Source organism: Wasmannia auropunctata, unplaced genomic scaffold (assembly GCF_000956235.1).
Source record: "Wasmannia auropunctata unplaced genomic scaffold, wasmannia.A_1.0 LD335993.1, whole genome shotgun sequence".
NCBI classification, from domain to species: domain Eukaryota; kingdom Metazoa; phylum Arthropoda; class Insecta; order Hymenoptera; family Formicidae; genus Wasmannia; species Wasmannia auropunctata.
Genome location: NW_012026897.1, coordinates 17260 through 24519, shown reverse-complemented (window position 1 = coordinate 24519; position 7260 = coordinate 17260). Strand labels below are relative to the sequence as shown.

Below are 7260 nucleotides of genomic sequence, written 5' to 3'. Positions count from 1 at the left end.
TCGGGGACATCTAATCGCTAACAAAATTGATAACTCAGGCATAATAATGAAGCGCGCGCGATCGGATTTCGCGCGCTAACGAACATTGCGAGTTTTCCAAGGTTTAATAAGTTACATACTTCGCTACGCAATGTACACTGTTAAATCTATTGTGTCAAATTGAACCTTATTTAAGTCGCCACTGCTCCTACTTAATAAATAGTTATTTTTAACTAAAACAATATGATTACTTTTAAATAAAACAATAAATTTAATCCAAATTTGGGTTAAATTTGAACTGTTTAATTATAATCGTAAATTATTTAACTCCATTGTTTTAGTAAAAAATAACTATTTATTAAGTAGGAGCAGTGGCGACTTAAATAAGGTTCAGTTTAACACTATAGATTTAACAGTGTAAGACGAGATTGTTTTCGATACGGCTAGCATGTGGAAAGCGAGAGATGGAGGAGAGCGACAGATCCGTGTCCTCCGTCCCATTACTTCGCTGATAAATGTTAACATGTATCGCATCGCGTAATAAATGTTTCCGATGGTTCTCATAAATTTCATATAATTCTCTGACTCTCTTATTTCAGCGATAAAGAATGGTTTCAAGTATCGTTCACGATTAGTCCGCTCTCAACCTTAATCTTTCTGACTGGAAACAGTCATGAAACTCGACGTTAACTTTTATCTTATTTAGTTACAATGAAAATTTTGACCAAATTTTGCTAGTACGAAAAGAGAGCTAAACGACGATTTCAATCAATCAGACAATGAATCGGAAGTTTATCGTTATTATGCATATAAAGTTCTTCGTGATTTCTTGTATCAGACAATCATTATTCTACATTATTTTGGAATTGGCGAAATATGGAAGGATTTTTATCTCCCGATTTCGCGCGGTGCAGGAGATACATGCAACTGCATCTCGTTGAAATGCTAAATAACAACCACGTAAATGCGCTAATTAAGCGCGAATATTATTCCGTGCGAGCGCCGTTCGGTGAATATGATATTCGCGCTATGTTTTTCATTATTCGTTATTCTACTTGACGGATTAATTATTGACAGTTCGTTGAATGTTCCGATAATGCAAAAAAATCTTACGGAATTACTTTTTTTATTCGTATAACGCTCGCTGTTGCAATGCCGCGATATAAGAATCCGCGATATTAATGAATTATTAAAACATCGAATGATGATCAACATTATCGTACAATAATTAATTGCGTAATAATTAACTGTTATTGGTCGGTGGGATAAGAGACTCGAAAATATAATATATTAATAATGATACTATAAATGGGGTTTGCATTCATGCGTAGGCCGTAAAAGCTTATAAACATGTGCACTATTAAAATTTCGCTTTACTTCGTATAATAGATTGCTTTAATTATACCCGATATCAGGAACTGTTGATTGAAATTCGCGCGATAAATGCGGTACACCTGCAGAGATATATATATATGTATTATATATATATACTTCTGGAATATTTTACCGCTTTCGGAATTAACATATAATTTTTGTTGAAATGTACTTAATAATAAATTCATGAGCCCCTCTATTGTTTCATTCGACAGTAATAACCGTCGACGTGGCGCGGCTCGGCGCGAGCGCGCGAAAGAAGACGCGTCGTTCATTGCCGCTGATAACAACCAGCAGCCCATCGAAGCCGTCGTGAAACCTTTTAGGCCAAACGTTATTGAATTATGCTGACTTGACCCACATTCCAGTACTACGTGTCATTTCCTTTTTTACTTAATGTCTGCCTGTGAAACGTTCCGACGACGCTCGGCTCGGCGGTGACTTTTAAGTGCCCAGCATCTTGCCGCGACGTTCCGTCTTAAACTTATGAAAAACGGGAGGTAACCGAAGTGAACCCCCCCTCTCTCTCTCCATCCCACCTCGCCCGATCGACAAGAACGAAGTAAAAACCCGGTGACCCGGATCTCCGGCGCGTTTTCGCGGGCGGAGGGAGGATTGACGCGGATTGAAGGAGGCGCGCGGGATTTCGGGCACCGAAATTCAATTTAACATTTATTAATATGCAAGCGCAAAACTCACTCACTTGGTGCCAAACAACAAGCACACTTTCCCCGAGTTTTCCTGCAGCGCACGGGTGGCCGCTTGACTTCAAAATGAAGTCATTGTCAAGTCGACGTTTTCGGAAATTGGATCACCTCGTATCTAAATTTCATTCTGAACGTAACGAATCCGAGTCAATTTCCTCGCGCGCGGAAGTGCGCGTTAATTATCGGCAAGCCTGGGCGCCGATAACTCGCTGTAAGTCCTCTGCAAATACCCGCACCCTGGACGAGAATCTCGTCCGCGTCATTGGGCGAGCGTCTTTCTCGAGGCGGAAGACGTCATTAATTGGAGGGCGAGTCGCGAAGGGTAATTCAGGAAATGGGACTTCCTTCCGCCGTGGGGTGCCGTGGGGCGCCGCGCCGCACCGCGCCGCGCCGCGCGCGCTCGGCGCCGGGCAAAGCACCGTGCGGATTGTTAAAACAAATCCTTTGGAGCGGGCGCAAGGTAATTCCATTAATTGGACTCGGGGAAAGGCGGAGAGTGCAGGTGCGCAAATATCGGGACGGGCCTGGCGACACGAGAGGCGAACGAGGAATCTCTCGTCTCTTTGTTTGCACAATCGCGCGCGCGAACCCGACGCAACAAAGAAAAGGCCGATTATTTATTTAACGTTCGAGCAGCTTGTCGTCACCGCTCCGCCCGCGCCGCGCTGGTGCAACGAACAGAAATTTGAAGCACCTGCAACGACGACAATTGAGAAGAAAACGCTTCGGCCGTAAAGGTAAATTACTCATATAGGCGCGTCATTTGACGCGAGCGTCACGCGTCATAATTTATAACCTTTCTTTGTCGAAAACAGTTCTAATTTGTGACGATTTAATGAATTTTGGACTTTAATTTTGACGATTGAACGGATAACATCGTTATTTGCGAACCGAAGAGAGATCTTTGTTGCGTGATTTCGTTATTAATGTATAAGGTATTTATCTAACAATTATTGTACATCGACCATGACATGATTCACCTTATCATATTTCATCTTATTGTATTTTATGGCTCCATGGCGAGTATTCTTTATATTCACATGGCGTTGTAACCAACGTGGAATATATATTCGGATTTATTAACTTTCGCATTGAGTTCGGGATGTACTGCATATTTTAATGAAGACATACTGATGATGAATTAAAAAGGAGTCGAAACGTTTGGATACTTCATTTAAATTTGTATATGTAAAATTTCATTAGTATTAAAGAGATAATTTGCGCCTTAATAACTGCGCTTGACTCTCATTTGCCCGTTTTTATTTGTCAATTTTATATAGGTATATAATTTTTGGCTCTCATGTTCTCACTATTAGGGCATGAACTTTTGAACACTGGCGTCAAATGCGATGACGCTTTTGCATTTCAAATCATGTATCGCCAAAAATTGGAGGTACGTGATTACGAGTGATAGGCACGTCATTTGACGCACGCGTCACGCGTCATTTGAGAAATAACTAGATTAAGTATACCTAGATTTAGTATAAGTTAGTTGAAATATAAACCTTACGTAATTATGACGGACATAAGTATATCTCTTAAATATGTATCGTCAAAAATTGAAGATACACGAAATCTTTAATCAATTGTCTTGTCATTTAATCAAGGACTTGCCAAACAGGCGATACATTTTTACCGCTGAGTACCTTGTATTTATAAATATACGAGGTACATACGCAATATTTTGTACCTCGTATTATATACACGAGGTACGAACTCGGAGTCTTGTACCTCCAAAAGAAAAGTATGTATCGCGAATTCAGATGCAGTACCTCCAGATGCAGCAGCAGCAGAAGAGCAGTACCTCCAATTGTATCGGCAAATTTATTATTACCTTGTATATTCCGTACTTCATGCTAATGTACTGCGAAAAATATCTCCTTTTAGTGTGTAACTCGAAATGTCATTTCCATGTTCACAAAAATACCTCGAATTTGGAGGTACTAGGCGATACATGCAGGTTAAGAGTGTATGAATAGATACTTTAAACGGTCAATTAACATGTTGCGTACATTTTCGCTCTGTTCGTCAGGCGGAGGAAGGAGTCCCCGCCAACGACATCGATCGGCGTCGAAGGAGGCGTCGTTAAATTTTCTGATGTAACAACGAAATAATAATTCATATTGGCAGAGCGTTGGCAGAGACGCGGGTGGACGACATTTTTGCGAAAAAGCCTGATAAAGCTCTCGGTAAAGTTCAGTTAAAGTTCAGCTCAAAATCACTGACGTAAGTTTGATAACTTTCGTATTATAAAACATGAAGTTACTGCGTCAGCAAGCAATTATTAAATAGCCTTGATTGATTAAACTTGCGATTCTCGAAACTTTCGCAATCCCCTCCCTCAAATGATAAATGACGTTACGTTATGCCATCCCTTTTTCTCGTCCTCAGCGACTTTTCCGTCATTCCTTCCCGTGTCTGTCTCGGATATAGCTATCGATTTTATTGAAATTAGGATTGAAGGAGATAATCTATTACTTTCTTTTCATAATTAAGCAAACGCTGATCTCTTTTTAAACTGATTTCACCATTTCCAATTTCCAATTTCAAAGTTAATTAGTACGATTGTGACTATATATATTCATTGCGGAAGACTTTCTTTAAATTTCTACGTAAAAAGAAAGAAAAAAGAAGTATTTTAATTATCTGAAATCTGAAAGACGTATGGCACTTGATGTATTTCGTACTTGTTCGCTAATTCATATTTTCGATATGGCATTTAAGCTTCAGGCAAGCAACTGAGAAACCTCCCCTATCCGCTTACTGCAAATCCTAATTCGAACGTTATACGCGCTTCGTAGTTCATAAAGTCGAATGTACGCGGTAATTTATCATCTGTCTGCAGATAATCTAGCAATGAGCACGCAAAATACGTCTCTATTCGCGAACACGTCAATATCCGATACTGGACAATCCTCGAATTTACGGAAACCGTGTTTCTTCGTGAATGAGCGATTCGCAAACATATTCGGCAGTTTACGTAAGAGCTTTTTTTTCATTTATGCAAATTCCGTTAATAAACTCTAGAAGAGATTTTCGATCGGGGCCGGCTATCGCGGATTTATCTTTCAATCTCATTGAAAGAAACGTCGAGACCGCGCTCCGGCGGTCAGCGTTTTAATTTATCCATCCGGAGATGAAAATAAATTTCTAGTCGCATGCCGCGGCGCGCACGAGGATTGTAAATAATTAATGCGCCCGCCAATCTCGTCGATCGTGCCCATTAGTTGATTTGATTGAATGGCTTCTCCATGTACGCCCGCGTAGGTAGAGGTCGCCGAGCTTGAAAGTATTCCAAATCCGCCGGAATATATTCGGCTGGGTCGCGAGCGAGCGCGCGGATAAACCGGCGACGAGCCAATGCCGGATATCGCGAGATGCAATCTTTTTTGTTCGAGAGATCCTCACTCTTGATAGCGGATTCGGGTTAATTAGCGTCTGATCGCGATGCAGACCTCGCGTGTCTCTCGACATATCTCGAGCGCGACGGGGAGGTATCGATAATATATTGATATAATGTCGCGCCAGTAATCCGCCGATCGCTCACCACCGCGGCCAAGAAATAACGCTGGAACGCCGGTTGACGACGATGTTCATGTTATTACTGAACCGTGTCAGGTAACGTACACTCGCTCACTAAAAGGTTGCGACACTTTCTTTTTTATAGGTTTCAAAACGCATTAATATTTTGCAAATGCGGACCACGATTGGTGTTATACTGCCTTCAGACTAAACATAGTACATCGTGGTTTGCATTTGCAAAATATTAGTTATCTATAAAGTATATATTACGTATATTAAATGTAAATTAGAAACCTATAAAAAAAAAGTGTCGCAACCTTTTAGTGAGCGAGTGTACATACAACAGAGACGCACAACAGGCCGCCGCAGTGAGTTACGTCATTATCGAATTACTACAGAATTACGTCGGCGTGACGCGGATATACCGGATATTTATAAAATGTCGCCGAATCTTTACAGAGTCCGTCGTGTGATAAGAAAGCTTGTCATGCGCTTCTTTCGTCAAGCGTGTGTCCGAAAAAAATTTCCGACTTTTGTTAACTCAAATTCGCTTAAACTCGTTGGACTAAAGTTAACTTAAGTTCCGTTTCTGGAGCAAAGAATTTCGATATTGTACATTTTAATTTCTGACCGATTCGCTGATTGGCTCTTCGAGAAAAGTTAAAAAACAAATTAAAGTAATCATTCGTGAATTGTTCATCTGTTTTACTTCGTAATTTTTTTCCCGCGTAAAGGTGCCTTTTCATGCTGACGTTTGACGCTCATTTTTAGCGTCAAAATTACGTGATCATAATTGGCTTGCATGAAAAGCGGCAACGTCAAGTTTAATGTCAATCGTATTATTCGTTTCTAAAATGTTCAAAACAACAGCCTTTGACGTTGAAGCCGAGAAAATCTAGCTTCTTTTTTTGATGCTAGCGTCGAAGTCACGTGACTACAAAAAATGTTAATTAATAAAAAACATGTTAATTTCTTTACTGCTTACATTTTACTGCTTAAGTTTTTCTGTGTGCCATGGTCCTAACGCTAAAACGAGCGTTTCATGAATTTGCACCTTAAGTGTATAACAATTTTTTATCTTTTAGTTGACAACGTACTTTCGTAGATTTGCAAAATATACTTGTTAAAATTTTGAAATGCTTGATCACAAATATCGAAATGTCGATAGATATAATTATTGCCCTAAGACTCGAACTACGGAAAATATTCCGTCCGATTCGGCGCCAGTCAGAGCGACGGAAATAAAAAAGTAAAAAAGAAAAACTGCGCATTGAAGAGCGGAAAAGTTACGTCGCTTTTTTTTGCAGTCGATCGCAAACTCGGGCTTACATTGGTTATTCTTCGCGATTGGACAGCGTCAAATAAGTTGGATTGAAAAATGTAAGGGACCGCTGAGGCGGAAACGCAACAGACAATCAGAAGCGGATGCGCGAGTGCAGGATGTTGAAGAATGTCGGAGCATCGTGGTGGAAACTATCGAGAGACGTTGGAACTTTAACGCCAACAGAGTGTATATGTATAAACTCCACGACTATTTAATGATTAAACGAACTTACCTGTAAGTGAAGTTCTATCATAATTGTATGAAGCGCCTCTTCCGAGAGATAACAACGTAGTAGTCCTCAACTCTATGCCGGGGCGCCACAAGTTTCAAAGTCAAAACGCCCTCCGTCCATGC

The 7260-nt window shown here is 40.4% G+C and overlaps 1 long non-coding RNA gene across 1 annotated transcript; it reads right to left on the bottom strand.

Moving 5' to 3' along the window:
* Positions 1 to 3635: 3635 nt before the first annotated feature.
* Positions 3636 to 4407, bottom strand: LOC105453920. The gene is made up of 2 exons (XR_974929.1): positions 4073 to 4407; positions 3636 to 3924 (listed from the first exon to the last, which is right to left on the bottom strand). It is a non-coding gene; the product is annotated as an uncharacterized LOC105453920 (long non-coding RNA).
* Positions 4408 to 7260: the final 2853 nt, after the last annotated feature.